The following is a 20,714-nucleotide window of genomic DNA, read 5'->3' as shown; positions in this document are numbered from 1 at the left end:
ATTTGTGCACTTGTTTCAGCGATTATAACTATACCTTATTTTAAATTTAATTTAACTTCATATCATGCACTGTTTATAATTCATTATTGGTTTTTTTTACCTCATTTATTACTGAATGTCTCTTAATTCTTGTAGCGAATGATGTAGTTTAATTAATATTCGTGGAAAACAATGTTCGTGACTTTAAAAACAAATTTACAGTTTCTAGGATACGTAAATCTGGGGCTAACTCTATGTTAAATGTCCATCAATGACCATTAATTTTCATTAATTAACTCTACAACGAAAACCCCGACATCGTTATTTGAGGAATGATTCGATGAAAACACATTATCCTATATCTATTCACAAATATGTCCGATTACATCTTCATATCATGGCGTCGTAATTTTACACATATCATAAATTCTGTTGAAGATTATGCCAAGCGATGGGCAAAATCTGAAAAAAGAAGACCTTGATACCTTGTCAGAGTGAGTTAAAAGCATCAGATGTATATCAAAATCTCGTATTATACGATTGAGAGGTCAAATGAAAACCAAATATCCTTCTGTTTTCAATAAAGCAGAAGTGAGGAAAGAACTAGACAGATTGCACGAGCGGTATGTACTGGTCCCTGCTGATAAGGCAAGTAACAACATTGTCTTTGTTTGTATGGCACATTAAAATAATTGCATTTTCAAAGAACTAGATTTCGATTCATAGTATTAAATCCTACTTACACCCATAGCAGCCTTTTCAAGCAGGAGATACTTCAAAATCATAAATCGGTTTTGGATTTTTCTAATATCCCCAATCAGCGAAATGAATTTGTTTTACCTTATTTGTACGAGGGTTGTCCCAAAATAGCGTAGACAAGTGGCGTTATTCAGTTAATCGAAGACAAAGGAAGATGAAATTTGTGCCACAAAGGGTTCAAGAAATTTGCATTCAAATAATGTTTTAAAATTGAACATTGTTTGAGATTAAATAGTGAAATGAAAGCATGTTAGATCAGAAATTCGACATGCGGCGCAATGTCAAAAACAAAAAGTTAAAATCAACATTTTGAATTGAAAATTGGGAGGAAAATTACTTTTCGAATGAAAAAATTCAAATAAAACATACACTGATATTTGATAATAATTCTATTATTTACTCAGAAAATGTTTTGGCTATAACAAAACTTTTAAATATTTTATAGCGCGTTTTGTGACAAGTTGAAAAGTTAACTGGTAATAAAATGACGTTGTCAGCGCGTAAGGCGGCGCAGCAGTAACTGATACAATTTTGTAAAGACCATGAAATAAATCCTAAGCGGCTTCGGAAGTAAATGAAATTAACAAAATCGATGAGAAATGCGTTTTGTGAATAAGTAGTTAAACAACATTGAAACTATTTGAACAAGTATGATGACAATAAGTGGAAAAAAGAAACCCCGAACGATATCAATGGACGTCAAAATGTTGAACGACACATTTCGGTAAGACGGACGTTAGACAACAAGTAATACGGGGCAATTTTGGAGCCGACAGATCGTTTGTACTTAGAAAATGTTTAAAAAATACAAAACTAGAAATATATATTGAATGTGCAAGCAGGGTACATGTTCAAAGATAATATAATTTCTAAGACATTATCAGAAATAAAACGTAAATGTTATCGTAAGCGATATGGAGGGTTTAGCAACAACGTAACACTGGAAATTTTCGACGTCGCATATTGCGCCGCCTGACAAAACTTGTTGTTACTAATTATTCATTTTCTCGAGAAATAAAAAAAGTACAGATTTGAACTTTTCAGCATTGTTTGCCAAAGGGTCATTGAAGAAAACACAGAAGTCTAATGAAATTGCTGTGAAAAGATTATAAATTATGTGTCCTGTCTACATTATTTTGGGACAACCCTCGTACTGGATTCGAAAGCTTCACAAAAGTGCTTACAAACAAAGGTATAGAGCAGGTTCCAGCAAATGTTCTACCAAACCTCTCTCTTTACTCCTTACTGAAATTCTTACAGTATTGAAGGAGAAACTTCAAGAGTACTGTACAACAATATACTCCAGAAGTGGTGTGAATCAGATGTGGATACTTAAAAGCTCTGAAGAATTGTTAGAAACTTTGAGGTCACAAAATCTTACCAAAATCAATAACATCAAATCTTACGATTTTCAACGCTTTATACAATCATTCTCCATGACAAATGAAAATCTAGGCTTTTTGATATCATCTTCAGTTGTTTCTTCCATAAAAGTTGAAGTCATAAAAATGCGTACCTTGTCATTGGAAATCTAAGAAATTATTTTGTTAAAAACCATTCTGATTGGACACACAAGTACTTTGAAGTTGACATTAAAAAGATGCGCGAGTTTCTGATCGACAACATCTATGTAGTTTTTGGAAATCAAGTCTTCCAACAATCTGTTGGAATTCCCATGGGTACCAATTGTGCCCCATTGTTAGCAGATCTATTTTTGTATTCTTATGAAGCAGAATTTATTCAGAAACTTGTACGAGAAAAAAATAAATGACTTGTTTAGAGAGAGAGAGAGAGAGAGAGAGAGAGAGAGAGAGAGAGAGAGAGAGAAAGAGAGAGAGAGAGAGAGAGATCACCAGACTAGAGATTAATGGGGGGCTTGGTTTGAATACCGTACTGGTCCGTAATTTTTTCATCTGTTCTTCTGTTACAGTATCAATTATCTATTATACAGTTTTTTGTATAATTATCTAAACCACTATATCAGGTCAAATTATTCAGAAGTCTAAAGCCATCAGACATTGATGTGGAGTCAGCCAGGTGTGAAAACACAAAGGAATGGAGAATGAGATGCCAGCAACATCTCTCTCTCTCTCTCTCTCTCTCTCTCTCTCTCTCTCTCTCTCTCTCTCTCTCTCTTGGATCAGTATGTAATTTTTAATAAATCCGTAAGAAAAAAATGTTATCTTAATTATTGATTTATATATATAGTTTAAATTAACAACATTTTTAACTCTGTTTTGAAGGATATTTCTAGTTACCAGTCTATCTTTTTGATTTCATGTGCCAGTGGCCATGTTTACAGAGGATGTTGCTGATCTATGAGCTCTATCCGCAAGGGAACTTGCAGAACCATAAACTAAAGGTGTTGATCAAATCATAATTAAGATTTATAAGGCTTAACATTATCATTTTTCAAAATTTTGAACAAAAACTTAATATATATTGCGGATTATAAGAAAGCTGAAATTGCTCCAACCCAGGTTATACAAGTATAACTTAATAAGATATTGAGTTCATATCTTATAATTTAATTTTCTTTATTTTCTTGTACAAATCGAGTGCATTTCACTTTTAAAAATAATATCAATCTGTTCAAAATTCAAACTTAACGTCACACGGATTAGTACGTTTTCGACTTTAATGCATTGTGACGTGTCCTGTGACATGCAAACCAGGTTATACAAATATAATTTAATTCTGGTTGTAAGGCGGCATTTGATTGAATAGAAAATTTTAGTTAAATGTGTATAACCTGGTTTGCACAGATCAATATCATTTTTAAAAGTTAAACGGACTCAGTCTGTACACCAAATAACAGATAATTAAATTATAAGGAATGAACTTTGCGGATTATAAAGCATAAATTGCCCCAATCCAGGTTATACTATATTGAAGATGGTACATTGTACTAGTATTTGATATTGTATGAATATATGTTACTGTATTCCAAAGTGGTGTGATTGTCAACAAATTTAATTTTAAAAATTTAGATGGAATCATTTTAGCCATATTAAATATTATTTAGTTTTAGTTATTTATAAAAAAAAAAACTCCATTTTTTGACTTGAATTACATTTTCTCAATATCATTACCCAAAGCTCTTTTTAAGGTCAGATTTTTATAGTCTAATTTAATGGTAACAACCGTCCATTTCTCTTAAAGAAGGCATTTAAAAAACCAACTGATTCCAAAATGATTTTAAACAGGAAGCAGGATATCTAAAAGGAACTAGGAACATAGAATATGCCTCGTGGAAGTTGACCAAAATGTCATGGGAAAAAACACTAGATACATTTTGGTCAACAGAGGAGGAGGCTAAAGAAGAACTTAGCCATTTCATTGGGTATGTACATAGAGAATAATACATACCCTTTTCCATATCACAGCTTGTATCAGCCCGAGACTCCAATATCAGCCCGAGGGCCGAAGGCCCGAGGGATGATATTGGTCGAGGGCTGATACAAGCTGTGATATGGAAAAGGGTATCTATTATTATATTTATTACATACTTAGTAATAAATGAAAAAAAAACATCAACTTGAACAAATTGATTATTCATATTATTTGAAAAAAAGTCTGCACATGTACATGTATTTAATAAATATGCGTTCTTCCTGTTTTAACAAACATGAAGCTACAGAACAGAATTTCATCAGGTTTTAAAAGTTGACTGCTTTAAACAATAGCTAGCATTTGAAGTTTTTAACTGCACTTAAAAATGTCGACTGTAACTGAAAATATTTTATTTTTCGTCTGTAAAAAATGCTGAAGCGAAAAAAGGCAGAGGAGTTCCGAAAGGGGTGTGATACGGATCAGTATCAGCCCTAGAGGGCTGATAACCTGTATCAGCCCCGGAGGCCGATACGGATTTTGTGATGTCATCTGTATCGCATATGCCAAAAACCTGTATTTATTACTAAGTATGTAATAAAAAGGTATATCTTACCTCATACAACTATGCTTGAATGTGACCAATTTTTAAAGCTTAAATACATAGGAGACATATTCAGGATACTCTTGCTGATACATGCCTGTACCAAATCTGGTGAAGGAAAGATAAAAAGAAATAGGCTTAAATTATATATGTTTAACCACCTGATATTCTTCCTTTTCAGGGATGTTAAAAGGGGTGTTCCAGGGGAAAGGCTCCGTCAGTTTGTGGAAAGGAGACTGAAAGTTCCCTCTTCAAGGGCGAAACCTTGTTTTGCAAGATGATCCATTGCATTTCTTAAAAGGGGGCAGCCTAGAAATACCATTGTATTCAATGAGGAAATAGTAAGTACTGTTTGTGACAGTAAACTACATATTGTTTTGAACAAGATTTTTTGAGGCATGCAATATAAGCACTTCAAGCCTTTCTTCTCTTTCTTTTTTTTTAAATTTAATGCTCGTAGTTGTATATATTGATTTTAATAATTGCTGGTATTTACATGTATGTGAATTTATTAATTTTTTTCATTCAACTTACTGATATTTACGCCCGCAAATTTATAGAAATGTTTTATTTAAACCTATCAAGTCTGAGTGGCAAACACTTCTCAGAATCTGTATGGACCTCCCTTCACTAAATGAGAAACACACCATTGTATTAACAACATCGTGGGCCAGTGTCAGCGACACAAAGGAAGGATTAGAATAAATGTATCCAAACAAAGCTACACTGGCGGTTGTCCTCTTCAACAGCAAAAGTGAGTACAGTTGCAAATCTTTTAAAGACAAAACATTTCATTAAACTTTTAAACTATGAAATAGGCCCAATTCATTGCAATTAAAACAAATTGTATCAGTAATCATTTGTAACAGGAAACATCAATCTTTTTTAAGTAATTCAACATGTAAAAAAAAGAAAAAGAAATTTTAAGTTAATTTTTAACCTGGAACTAATTTAAAGTTAAATATTTTAACATGAGCAAATACATTAAAGGTAACTACACCCAGCCATTTCTCTGCATCACATCCAGCAAAACAGGCATCAACGGTTTGTCAGCCCTGATTGAAGGAAATACTAAATCAGCGTTCTATGAAAAGCTACTCCTTTAAGCATCACAATAAATGGAATTCTACGGGTACTTCACTGTGGAATAGGTAAGGCATATTAGGAACAAACCTATTTAGATATACATGTAATAACCTGGTTCTGAACTGTGCATTTAAGGCAACACACACATGTAGAACTTGTGTTTATTTATTACGTTTATGTCTTTCAGGTGAAGCACTACAAGCTTGAGTAAAGAAAGGTCTAACTGTAATTGGAGTAGACACCAGGAATGATATGGTCCGGTCTTGTTATAGAGCACTTTTTAAAAACAATATTACCAATCAAAAACGATGAATTAAAGCAAGTGTTTTGCTTTCTTTTAAATCAAAATCAAGCTATGTCCCAGAAGTTGAAGTTATGTTACATGCAGTATCCTGTTGAACTGAAAAGACAAATGTACAAGGACGTTAGATGTAGAATTATCTTATTTTATGCATAGGATGTTCAAAGCAAGCAACGACTCCAAATACTTGTCTATTAATTTCCTTCATTAATTCTTACTTACTTCACTTAAAGTACATCTCATGCTTTGATTTTCTCATTAAAACATCGCTAAACAAACAAAATGTCATCCATTAGGTGAAATAATCCTGCATTAAATCCAGAAAAATGGTCAAGATGGCTTAAAACCATCAGTCGTCCAATACCCAAATTGACTCTAGACCACCAGTTGTCCAATGCCTGCATTGACTTGGTAGACCATCAGTCGTCCAGTGCCTGCATTGACTCTTTACCATTAGTCGTGCAATGCCTCCATTGACTCTTGATCATCAGTCGTCCAATGCCTGCATTGGCTTAGTAGATCATCAGTCGTCCAATGCCTGCATTAACTCTATACCATCAGTCGTCCAATGCCTGCATTGACTCTTGATCATCAGTCGTCCAAAGCTTGCATTGGCTTACTAGACCATCAGTCGTCCAATGCCTGCATTGGCCTATAGATCGTATAATGCCGCCATTCTGTCCACATGAGGTTGTTCAATTCAAACATTGACAAATTAAAAGTAAAATTGTGATATGTGTTATATTCTTCGGAACCAATCAAAATTGTTTCGATGGAGCATATTTTGTAACTGGTGACAAACAGAAATCGACAATATCAAATGAAAATATTGGATACGAGAAGGGTTTTATACATTATTTTATTTTGATCAATATCATTCGAAATGTCATAACAAATTAAACGATTGCTTGAACTCACTCATCTTAATCAATTTCAGAAACCTTACTTAATGACAAATGATACTTAATAAACTTTCAAAACGAGCATTGTTTAAGTAAATAAAAAAATAATTGACACAAATAAAAAGTAGATAGAACTGTATTATATGGTGTTTTTGTCTCTCAGTTAATTTCATACGTCATCTTTGAAGTCATATTTTCGTAAGTTCTATGATACAACGAGCTTGTCAGCAAATGCAATCTTCCACTGGGTCGCATGCTGACTCTCGTTTTTCATACTAATTGTTAGACCATAATTAACCACCTACTTGTCTACGGACTTTTCCGCCCCTCCCCCTTCGATTACGACAAAGAGTACACGGCGGATGTGACCGGTCAGCAGAGGAAGCTCACTCCTCCATGGCACCTGATCCTACCTCTAACTTTTTAGAGGTCCGTGTTGCTCTGCTTTGAATTTGTATTTCGTTTTATGGATTTTTGAAATGGTTGACAGTTTGTTATTGTCATTTTTTCATCACTGAAATGCGTGTTGCGTTCATGTATCATTTTGGTTGCCATATATTATCTATCCGGTAAAATTGTCTCATAAAATGCATTGCTTCCTGCTGCCGATACATTAATTTATTTAACAGGCTTGCTTAAAGTTTCCCTTGGACAAATTTTTACAAACCTGATTTGATTCATATGTTAACGTTAAATATATCTCCAAACAAAAAGGGCACTTGTAACAGTGGTTAGAATGTGTAATACGTACTTCGATCAACGTTACAAAAGCAAAACAGATGTACATGTGTGATAGCTCTAAGATTTATTTGAAAGCAGCAAAAGGTTGTGCGATATGTATTCCCGGCAATGTGGTATTCGTTTGCTTTTACTTTTACTAAACTGGGATAATGCTGATCCGTGCGCGTACATGTGTCACCCGTGGTTTTTTGTGCCTATCCGGTGACAACTGAAATAATGACCAAGGCTTCTTTAATAAAGTTTACGTCGTTTATTCTTGAGTGTCCAGCAAAAAGTCATAAGATATAAGATGACATATAAAAACATAAGTAATAAAACAATGAGTCTTTGCACTGAAAACAATATGCAAGAAAATCTTTAAGTTAAGATATTTACTGACCACATCAATTAGAATTTATGATTCACATGTGCATATAATATCAAATGACAATGGATGTTCAAATACGCTAAACAATCACTAAACAAATGGGGGAAATAAACTTAAATGGAGAACTTGCTTGACCATGATGAGGTACACTATTTATGAAGAAGAATTGATAAGTACCAATCAACATGAAAAAATAAGAAAAATAAAGGGTGGATCCTTAATAATGGGAATAATCATCCGTTGGAGCCTTGTAATAAACACCGAATGGGACTAAGAAATAGAAAAACCTATCTATGCAAATAACACCTGGAAGTATACAAATTTCAGTAGTCAAAGACATAAGTGCACATGTACCTGAGTATAAAAACAAACAAAACTACAACGATTGCTAAGAAATTGCTAAAATATTGTATTAAAAGACATATCAATACTAACACATTGTTCTGTGAACAACCGGTCATTGCAAATAATTGAAAAACACATATTTCGTGGAAAATATCCTGTCAGCGTACAACTTTCCATTTTTGCGGAAACATAAACACATTATATAAACTCTAAACCGGTCACGTGACAATATCTGGAATGTGAAATTGCAATTTTACAAATGTTGAGTAACTTAGTTTTCTGAATCTCAAAAAGACACAAGAGTTGTAATTGAGTAGTAATCAACAGCGTATCCTTGAATTATCATTTAAAATGATTAATTAGTAAATTTAAAACTGATCACGCCACATGCGTTTTTCCGGAAAGAAAAAGTTCACAAAGAAAATAAATAAAGATTTTAGCTTACTAATTTTGAAATTAACAGAATAAAATAGATTAACCGAATCAAAAGTAATTTTGTTAATGATAGTTAAAATGAATCTTTGAATGCATTTTAACAAAGATCTGAATAACATTTTGTGACAAATTTAGCAACCCGAATATACAAATTATATTTTCATGCTCTCTATGAAAATATTGTACAAGAAGCATTAAACCAAATAAACACAAATAAATCAAATTATAAAATTGGAAGTTGCATACTTATAAATGGTATACATAAAAATAAAAATATAGTTTCCTACCTGAAATAATGACCAAGGCTTCATTAATAAAGTTTACATCGTTTATTCTTAAGTGTCCAGCAAAAAGTGACGCGCTGGGCACTGGATACAAAAATCAGCCTGGTCGAGGTAGGGTTCGACAAAGGGGTAATTATCAAAACAACAAAAATATATAGAGATACATATACCCAGATTACCTCTCGGAGGCTTCTCACAGAAAAGATACCTAAAAGATCAGGTCTAACAAAGAAACTTAATCCGATGACCTAACACTAATTGAGTCAAGCGGACATCAAAATAATTCGTAAATCGCATTGCGTAGCTTCGCGTAAAGGATATTTGTTGATAAATAAAATGGAATTCAACGTCCAATCAAAATGTGTAAATATGTACCTAACTTCTTAACTTTTTGACTTTAAGCTGAAATATGTTTTAATCATTATTCTGGGATAAAGAAAGGATTAACTTAGGAATATTCTTCAAGATGCTAATTTTCAGATAGAAAGAATAATTTATTTTTATATCAAATTTATTATAAAATATAGAAGAGGGTCAATTAGAACTTATGATACATCTACAGAAGCTGAACAGTGATTCTTTTTGAAGTGACAAAAAGTGCCGCTCAGGCAATATTCATGTCAATGTTAGTGTAACAGTGAAATATGTTTTGCGATTATTTAATAAAAACATACGCGAACATATAAGATAGTAAACTTAGTTCGGCATTTCTCTGAGCAAATGAAATACTGTAAATATCATACATGTTATATAAATCATTATTACATCTCATTATATTTAATATAATGCAGTAAAATCTTTCATACATTATACGAAAAAAAATTCTTATTCTTGTTACATCTGACATTTTATAAAAAAAATTAAGTTTCGCAGAAATGAATACAAGGAACACAGCAAGAAATATACATGCGTTCCAAAATCTTAAAATTGGCTCACAAATCAAAATTCCGATCATTAAAATTTCATTTAATAAAACAACATTTACAATAAATAAATTTACATTTTTCTAGATTTGTGGACTACAGTGTTCTGGCAAGCATTCTCAGAATCATGATTTGGTGTCTAGAAAATATATCCTGCTTTTTCATCTAAATCGCCATCCGTGTCATAATCAAACGCAACATTGAGCCGCTCTTCTATGCATTTTGATATCTTACACGGATACGGATATTTTTCCTGATCCACCTTGAGTTGTGTTCGGCTTTTCTTCTTTAAAGCGCATGTTGCGGAAGAATTACCCATCATGATCATAGCCTCTGTATTATACCCATTACCATCACAATCTAACACGTCATCTACACTTTTGTAAAGTTCGTTTTCTATCATTTCTCCCTTAAAGCTGGTATTGACTTTTCCTGTGTTTTGTTTGTCGTTTCATTTTAATATCATCTGTCAAGTTTTCAGTATCCTTTATTCTATACAAATATCAAGGAATTTAGATGACTTTGAACATTGTTTTTATCTATTTAATGTAAAATTCATTATATTTTTGAAAAAATATAAATGATCTAATCGTACCTCTTCCGTAAGCGAACTATTGAAATGATTATAATAGAGATCAGAAATACTCCTCCAGCAGGTGCGACGATGTATATAACTTGAAAAAGAATAAAAAATAAACGGTTCATGAAACATTAACAACTTTGGTTTAACCAATGTTAAAAAAACAACAACACATAATTCTTCTAATGATTAAAACATAGATATTTATAATTTAGTAGAATTGATTGCATTTATATATACAAACTACATGTATATGTAATATATTATACATTGTTTCCGATATGCGCTATCAATCGCCTGACAATATCCAAACACATGATGCATTTTGTCGCAAAACTGCATACTCTATGTTATTAAATGCTTACTTGATTGTATTTTTAAATCAGTTTTACTGGAATACGTTGTAGATGTTGTAATTTGACTGATATTAGAGTTTTGATCGGTTAACGAAACCTCAGTCCTTTAAGTTGTGCTTTGATTGATATTTTTCTCGTTTGACGAAACTTAGATGTTGAAGGTCAAGATGTAGTAAATGAGTGTCTTTTTAATGCTAGAACCAATTATGACGTCATAATTTATTTGATGAATCTTTTCCCGTATTTTACGGCTTTAAAGGAATTATGTAGGAAATAAAACAATATTTTGACATTCTATGTTCAGTCACGGGAAAAGTTATCCCGGTACCTATATTCAATTTGACATCATTTCAAAGAGGAGGTCAAGAGCTTGTTTAATGCCGTTTTTGGAGAGACTGTAGGCAGTGTAGATAAAAATTTAATTTGTCTAAAATGGACAAAACTCCGAGATTTGTTACTTTTATCCTTCATATTTCATAGAATATTGTTGTTTAAAACATGGGTTTTCATTGTGTTTACTAAAAATTTAAGCCCCGGTACCTCCTATGAAACAACGATATTGTTATGAAGCATCATTAAAAGAATTTATATCTTAATTTCATAACCCTGTAGGCATCTTTCATTTACTAGATCTTGACCTTAAAGTTGTACTTGGACTGATGTTGGAATTTTCATTGCTTTACAAAACTTCGTTTTCTAAAGTAGAGCTTTGACTGATACTGAAATCAATACCGTTAAACGAAACATCAGTTCCTAAAGTTGGGCTCTCCGGAGTACTCATGCCAATTTGCGTTGTTTCTGTAGCCAATACAGTAATTGTAGCTGTGTCTGTATTTGTAAAACATAACCATATCTAAACAATTGCTGTACGAAAAATTTTCTCATTAAATTTAACTTAACAAAAAACTTCATCTAATGCAGAATATGTGAGAAAGCGATGAAGAAAAAAGGTTACCACAATATTGTGTATAATTCTTCTTATCAGACGTCGTCAGATTGTGGCGTTCCATTTCAGGAGGACAAGTATAATGTTTGTCAAGAACATGTAGATTTTTAGATAAACTATGATTACTTGTGGTTAAATTTCCACAAGTAACGCTCTCGAATAATGATCCAATGACTTGAAGATGTGGAAACGTATATATATTATAGTTGATGCATACGTTCAGATTGTTAAAGCTCGTGAAATTATGATATTCAGCTTTGAAGTTCGCTTTTACCTAGCGTAAAAATGAAAATGTTTTATTTCTGATGTGAAAAATAAGAAAATGTTCCACATCAAAATATATGGCAGTAAATCTGTCTTAATTAAAAAGTAAAAATAACATGACATGTGACTGTAAGGACAGGCGGAGAGAGATCGAAATTATTAAGTAACATCCATGCCTATAATATTGACCAACAATAAAATATTGCAACAAATGAAGCAGCGTGTTGATATATACATAAATACATACCTGAAAAGACAAAAACGAATACGTAAATTGAACTGTCGCATTGACGCCCAACTCCTGGCAATTTTCGGCAAGTGTTTTCTCTAGGATATCTTTAAGCTTGATTAATCGTGTAGATATATTTGGACACTTTGATGGTATAACCTCAGTTAAACTCCAAATGGCTGAATAGTGAACAAAAACCAAAGGATTTCCTAATAGTAAAAAAAAGTCATACATAGAAGTTATCATTTACACTTTCATTTACATTTTCATTATGCAGGAAACACACACTTTTACATGACTTTAAAAAGTTACCAAAATGATATAATGTAGATCAAGTCCACTGGAACTCTTTGGCAATCTCAATTATGTGAAAGAAAAAACAACGTACGTTTACATGAGGGTAACATAGGCGTCCATACTCCATTCTGACAGCTATAGTATTCCTTCGTGGACCCACTAGGGAATACGAAGCCTCGATAGCATTCAGCAGTACATGACCAATTGGTCGGACATGATATAAAGGCGTTATTTACAGTCATGTTCATATTTAATGAACAGCAATCAGTTGTTTCTATAAAACAAATAAATCTTTGAAAAAAAAATAAGATGATCAAGAAAAAAAATATTTATTTGATGTTAAAGTAAATTAAAACTTACTTGATAAAAATATCACAGACAATATCAAAATACAACGTGCTTTCATTTTAATCAGGAAGATTTAGTTTGAAACAAACACCGCATAGGTACTCATCGAGGTCAAAATATATAGTTGGACGATTTTGCTAACAATATTCCGACCGCCTTTAAAAGATTAATAGACAGCTTTATAAAGTTCACAACGTATTTCTTTTAAATCGCTCTGTTCATCCAACGTCTAAAAAATGATGATTTTATCACTCAAACTTTATTTTTTTCTAATTCTTTAATTAAGGAAGCATAAATAACATCCAATATGATTACAATGCGGAATTCCATCTGCTGTTTACAGAGTCGTTCTTACGCTAAAAGACCAACTGTTATTTTTTTCGTTTGCCGTATCATACTACATCATAATTAAACTTCAATGTAACTTTGTTAGAGCCATGATGTTGTTTTAAGGTAAACAGACAGCTGATAAGTGACTGGAATCTGGAAGGGCATATGTATACATCACGGCGGACATTACATTATATGTAGAGTATATAATTATTTGGCATAGCCAGCAGTACTAGTGGTAAACATATTATGTCACATAACATAGGAAAATATTAATAAACATTCATAGTAAGCACGATGACTAGCGCATGCGTATCAATAACATTTGGGATTAATCGGCAAACATTGGGCTAGTACGGTGTCTGCATCAAATTCTACAATTTTTAATCAACTGAGACTAGTTGAATGCAATCAAAAAAGGTGAAAGTGCGAAGATGCGAAGGCGAAGGAGCGAAAGTAGTATCGCTCTTTCAACATCGCACCTTCGCACTTTTGCCTTCGCATCTTCGCGCTTCGCCGTCGAATCTTTGCAATTTCGCTCATTTGCCTATCCAACTTCGCATTTTCGCATCTTCGCACTTTCGCATCTTTGCCCTATAGGCGAAAGTGCGAAGGTCGAAGTGGCCCCATTGGAACGCCATAAAGGGTTTGATGCACTTGATGAGACTTGAAGGTAGACCGGAATATGGTTAGAGAATATTATCAGATGATAGGTTAAGCAAAGAAGATATTAGACTTTTGTTCATAAATCTCGTTTAAGTCTTATTCAGAGTTATTTGAAAAGCATGTCAAAATTTTCAAAAAGGTGGCTCCCATCAGCTACGCACCTCCCTTCACTTGACTATACACAAACTTAATGTTTCGGCGATGTGATACGAGGTTAATGAGTAACAGATGGTTTTCAAATAGGAATGGGATTATGATTTAGAAGAAAGGGGTATCCAAAAAGGTTTACAAGAGAAGCAGACACAAGATATCGAATTGATACAAATGTCATTATTATGTGACATCCCTCGTTTATGAACTGATCTAGAAGGGCCGGGGAGAGGGTGTCTGGACCTCCCACCGGAAATTCAATATTATTAGTTTTACAAAGTTAAGAGTAAAGGGGAAGAGGGGGACAGCTGCAACCCATCCCCTGGAAAATATAATATTATTAGTTACACGTTGTAAACCAAAAATATGCCTCGAACCCCCACCACTCCCCCCCCCCCTTAGAAAAAAAATTAAGGATCTGCGCAGGCTGTTAAAAATAAATTGTCAAAAGTGTATCCTCTGGCACTGATGTCATTTTTTTTTAGCTAAAATAATCTTTAATTAATAGAGAGATCCACAAAAATAGAAAGGCAAAGGCGAAGAATGAGGGTAACATAGGCGTCCATACTCCATTCTGACAGCTATAGTATTCCTTCGTGGACCCACTAGGGAATCCGAAGCATCGATAGCATTCAGCAGAACATGACCAATTGGTCGGACATGATATAAAGGCGTTATTTACAGTCATGTTCATATTTAATGAACAGCAATCAGTTGTTTCTATAAAACAAACAAATCGTTGGAAAAAAAAAATAAGATGATCAAGAAAAAAATCATTTATTTGATGTTAAAGTAAATTAAAACTTACTTGATAAAAATATCACAGACAATATCAAAATACAACGTGCTTTCATTTTAATCAGGAAGATTTAGTTTGAAACAAACACCGCATAGGTACTCATCGAGGTCAAAATATATAGTTGGACGATTTTGCTAACAATATTCCGACCGCCTTTAAAAGATTAATAGACAGCTTTATAAAGTTCACAACGTATTTCTTTTAAATCGCTCTGTTCATCCAACGTCTAAAAAATGATGATTTTATCACTCAAACTTTATTTTTTTCTAATTCTTTAATTAAGGAAGCATAAATAACATCCAATATGATTACAATGCGGAATTCCATCTGCTGTTTACAGAGTCGTTCTTACGCTAAAAGACCAACTGTTATTTTTTTCGTTTGCCGTATCATACTACATCATAATTAAACTTCAATGTAACTTTGTTAGAGCCATGGTATTGAAATAGACAGCTGAAAAGTGACAGGAGTCTGGAAGGGCATGTGATATGATGGCGGACATTACATTTTATGTGGAGTATATAATGATTTGGCATAGCCAGCAGTACTAGTGGTAAACATATTATGTCACATAACATAGGAAAATATTAATAAACATTCATAGTAAGCACGATGACTAGCGCATGCGTACCAATAACATTTGGGATTAATCGGCAAACATTGGGCGAGTACGGCGTCTGCATCAAATTCTACAATATATAATCAACTGAGACTTGGTGAATGCAATCAAACAAGGCGAAAGTGCGAAGGCGAAAGAGCGATAGTAGTATCGCTTTTTCGACTTCGCATCTTTTTACTTTCGCTCCTTCGCCAATGCAACTTCGCACTTTCGCATCTTCGCACTCTCGCATCTTTGCCCTATAGGCGAAAGTGCGAAGATCGAAGTGGCCCCATCGGAACACTATATGGAGTTGATGTACTTGATGAGACTTGAAAGTAGACCGAAATATGGTTAGAGAATGTTATCGGATGATAGTTTAAGCAAACAAGATATTAGACTTTTGTTTATGTATCTCGTTTAAGTCTTATTCAGAGTTATTTGAAAAGCAGTTTTGAAAAAAATTTTAAAAGTGGTTTCCATCAGCCACACACCTCCCTTCACTTGACTCTAGACTAATTAATGTTTCGGCGATGTGATAAGAGGTTAATGAGTAATAGATGGTTTTCAAATAGGAATCGGATAATAATTTAGGTTTTCCTTAAAAAAAAAGGGGGGGGGGGCTGAAAAGGGAATCAATATAGGTTTACAAGAGACGCAGACACAAGATATAGAATTGATACACATATCATTATTATGCGACATCCCTCGTTTATGAACCAATCTAGAAGGGCCGGGGAGAGGGGTCCGGACCTCCCCCGGAAAATTCAATATTATTAATTTTATACAGAAATGAAGAAAAGGGGAAGAGGGGGTGCGGCTGCAACCCATCCCCTGTAAAATAGAATATTATTAGTTTAACGTTGTAAACCAAAACTATGCCGCAGACACCCACTCCTTTAGAAAAAAAATTAAGAATTTGCGCAGGCTGTTAAAAATAAAATAACAAAAGTTCATCCTCAGGCACTGATGTCATTTTATTAAGCTAAAATAATCTTTTAACAAAAGAGATCAACAAACATAGGAAAACAAAGGTAAACGTTCGAAGGTGCGAAGGCGAGAGTGCGAACTTGCGAGGGCGAAGGAGCGATAATAGTATCGCTCCTTCGCCTTTGCAACTTCGCACTTTCGCCTTGTCTTTGCGTCTTCGCACTTCGCCGTCGTATCTTCGCACTTCTGCTCTCTCGCCTTCGCAAATTTACACTTTTGCATTCTCATCTTTGCACTCTCGTATATTCGCCCTAGAGGCGAAAGCGCGAAGGTCGAAGAGGCCCAATCGGAACACCATAGCCTCCGACTTCAATGAACTAGAATGAAACAAATAGAATGTAACGAGACTAATGCATTTCATTGTTCCCTTGAAAGAAGTGGGAATATTTTTAAAAACGAGGTATGTTTGGAAAACGTTATGAATATGTAATGATTAGTTAAATATTATCCAATTATTAGAAAGGCTAAAGTAGTTCAATGCAGTTTATGGTTTCATCAAGTTTCTTTGTTTTGATAGATAGATAGATAGATAGATAGATAGATAGATAGATAGATAGATAGATAGATAGATAGATAGATAGATAGATACCAAATTACCATAATTCAGATCAACATTGTACAATTAAACAATTGTTGTTTACAGCTATAGTTTATTATCATTAAATAATTAAATTAGCATGGGCATCACTAATATTTCCTAATCATTGACAATAAAACAGACAACAATTGAAAATCACCATGTTTACGGAATATTATGTGTTTTAGCAAAAACGGACAATTTTTTAGCATCACGTAACGTCGGAATACAAGTACATGTACCAGCAGTTGCGGCCGATCTATTCGTGGTTGTTATTGAAATACACCAGAAGAAATATGATCTTATTTTTCTCGTCTAGATAGGAATATATATTTGATCATAATGATTTTTATAAAAGTCAAGAATGAAATTAAAATTGTTAAGGGAGACATGCGTGTAAAAAAATATTTCAATATTTCTTCAAAATTTTGGTAGGAGAATAATAAAAGATTGTAGTCCGTTTTGGTTACATAAAACCCTCAAAAAAAAGAAGAAAAAATGTATGTAAGTTTTAGATATGAGATTTCCGACAACCAGTAAAAGTAGGAAAAATTCTCAGAGCATTTTGTAATACAAAATGTATTGAGTTTAAAAGATTAATTTGTTCAGCATATACAAAATTTAAAACGTATCTGCCAACAACTACCATACCCACCCCCCCCCCCCCCCTTCAACCAGTATGTGACTGACAGCTACACACGAGTAAATGTATAAATAGATATAACCTTGTCATTTCTGTGCATAATATTAAAAATGTCGATACCATCCATTTAAAAGACTAATAAGCAATACAATTATTAATAGTACATGTAGTCTATAAAAGATCATTCCTTCCTTTAAAATGCCATATGTACATATGTATAATTTTTTTCTCACTATTTGACTGAATATTTTTGTTTCAGAGAAAGAGAATAGAGACAGAAAGACAGACAGATTCCTTCTGCAGAAAGTCTCATTTTTTTTGTTTAATTTAATTATGCAGCTGCTTTTGTAATAGTTTTGAAAAGTTTGCAATAGTGTTTAATACTTTCGGGATATGCACTGCACGGCTGATTACATTGATTTCACAAATGTTTCACGCTTTTACCAACAAAAAAGAAAACACATTAGTTTGTAGAAATAGCTATACCTTTCACTACAACTTAACTTTTTTTTAAATCAATTTATAAATATATGGAGCGCATTAATTCATAAATTTTTTATTTAATTTGTAATGAATAATTTAGGTTGTTGAACATATAACACTTTAGTGCAAATTTCATAGAAAAGTACCACCGCAAATTCTTCTCATTTTCATTGGTTCTGTTGTCGATGTGTCTTCAGTTTTAGAATCAATATCTAAAATCCAAAAATACTTGTGAACTAAAATGACGATTGATACGTTTTAAAATGAAGTGGATTTGTTTTACATCCAAAGGACGATGTTTTATGCCTCTAACCAAGCTCATACATTAAAACACTAATATAACAGAATGATAGTCTATATTTTCACAGGTTTCTAATGCGTAATTGCCGAACGAAAGCTTTATCGTTGATTGTTGATGAGCACCACTCTGTATTAGGATCGACTTTCCTGTCTCCGCTCCCTTCTGTATCCGATTACGTCATAAGTATGTGTATTATCTGCCATGTTGATATAATGTGTCTGTCCACCAGTTATTATCGTCTCGTATGATTTTTCTCTCTTTTGAGCTTGGGCACTATTCAAAAGCAATATATATATATATATATATATATATATATATATATATATATATATATATATATATATATATATTTGTAAAAAATACTGTATGAAATAATTTGCATTTTTGACCAAAAACAATTAATATTCAATATAACATTTACGTTAATGCGTAGATATAAAGTACATCCTACCGCTTTTTAAGACGAACTAGAAAAATGGCAACGCAAAGTATCAGAAAAACAGCAGCAGCTTGAGCCAAAATGTAAATACCTTCAATCATTAATTAAAGAAAATTATATTATGATATGGATTCATTATCTTAAAAAAAGTTAGTTTATTAACAAGTATCTTCACAACATATTGTTTTAAAAAGTTCGTTACTCTGCGTTAAAGTATAATTCATGTTGACTTGTATACAGTACTAACCAAATTTCATTATACTCTGATTTAGAATGCTATATGAATTATTTATTATCTTTTGCATTTAAACGTGTATAGTAATAATATGACTTTATAGTCTGTCCCAAGATATTTATGCAGCATATTTGGACGATTTCTTTCGCTCGAAAAAATTCACAGGAACGAAAGCTAATTTCTTACTGAGAATGGGAATGGGGAATGTTATAATCTTTTCTACATTCGGAAGTCACTCGGAATACCTCGCACAATTTTTCAACGTTATCATCCGGGTCTATTGTAATACAAAATCCCCGTAGACATCACATATTTCAGTCGTGTGATGAATCCTGATAAGCTAGGGGTGGCGTTTTAAAGAGAAATCTTGGATTTTTTTCATACTTTTGAACGAACATCGTTTGAACCCTGAGATATTTTACAATATCGAGTAATCAAAAATATTGTAAATCGGGGATATCTTGGGGACAGGGTATAGAAAACATATATATTATTTTGTAAATTATAGCAGATTACCGAATGAGAATATATCATCCTATTTTCAAATTAATTTAAAATAATAACTTTGATTGCAACGAGTTTTTTCTTACTTATGATTTAATCGGATAATGATATTTTAATTCTTTCTAGTGCTTTTCTTAATTTTTTCTTAAACCTTTGCAATATCGTCAAAGGAAATCCTAGTTGTTTGCCTATGCTGCTTGTTTGTTTCGATTTTTTTATAAAAATGCAATTTTCTAAAATTGACAATTACAGCATTCTGAATTAGCAAAAGGGAACTATATAAAACCTGTACATCCCAATCAGTCAGACGACATTTCATTTGATAAAAGTACTTATTATTATCTTTAACAATCGTGCTGTTTGAGCAATCAAATGTTAACAGAAACATTCAAACAAAAGTGATGAAATATGATTGCAAAAATGTAAATGTACATATTAATCAAGTCCTTAATAAGAACATTAAGGTTTTTGTTCTATCTGATCTCGCCCCAGACCGTTATTGATCTCCTCATTTAAGACAAATGAGGTTTCTTTATATTAATCACTAAAAAATTATTTATCAGTTCTGTGTCAAATGTAACCTATATTATCAAACATGTTTAGAAAATAACATCTTACTAGTTTTCCAATTCGAATTGCTTGAGTTTTCTTGCCTAGAAAAAAACTCAGTTGAAGTCTGGTGCATGTTTGAAAAATCAGAAGTATTTATGTCATCATTTACAGCTGTAAATGAAGAAGTGGTTTTTTCTAGAATTGGTGTTTCGAAGATTATCAGTTTGTCTCCAACGTCTGTAATAAGTAATAATGGATGGAGTTTATTATACTAAGCAAATGTGTTATTTAATAGCATATAATTTCAAAAGAGGTGCAGCAATAGATAGTGGTTGGGTTTTTTCTCTCTCATTTAATCACCTGACATACTG

General features: G+C 32.8%; 2 long non-coding RNA genes across 2 annotated transcripts; both read right to left on the bottom strand.

Moving 5' to 3' along the window:
• Positions 1 to 8,015: 8,015 nt before the first annotated feature.
• On the bottom strand, positions 8,016 to 13,096 carry LOC136271937 (uncharacterized). The gene is made up of 6 exons (XR_010709862.1): positions 12,820 to 13,096; positions 12,450 to 12,640; positions 11,948 to 12,212; positions 11,725 to 11,820; positions 10,652 to 10,730; positions 8,016 to 10,548 (listed from the first exon to the last, which is right to left on the bottom strand). It is a non-coding gene; the product is annotated as an uncharacterized lncRNA (long non-coding RNA).
• Positions 13,097 to 17,873: 4,777 nt separating this feature from the next.
• LOC136271787 (uncharacterized) lies at positions 17,874 to 20,575 on the bottom strand. Its single transcript, XR_010709785.1, has 3 exons — positions 20,410 to 20,575; positions 19,065 to 19,143; positions 17,874 to 18,886 (listed from the first exon to the last, which is right to left on the bottom strand). It is a non-coding gene; the product is annotated as an uncharacterized lncRNA (long non-coding RNA).
• Between the last annotated feature and the right edge of the window lie 139 nt (positions 20,576 to 20,714).

The sequence above is a fragment of the Magallana gigas genome, chromosome 9 (genome assembly GCF_963853765.1).
Source record: "Magallana gigas chromosome 9, xbMagGiga1.1, whole genome shotgun sequence".
NCBI classification, from domain to species: Eukaryota; Metazoa; Mollusca; class Bivalvia; order Ostreida; family Ostreidae; genus Magallana; species Magallana gigas.
Note: the sequence above shows the minus strand (reverse complement) of the source record. Positions and strands in the feature narration are given on the sequence as shown.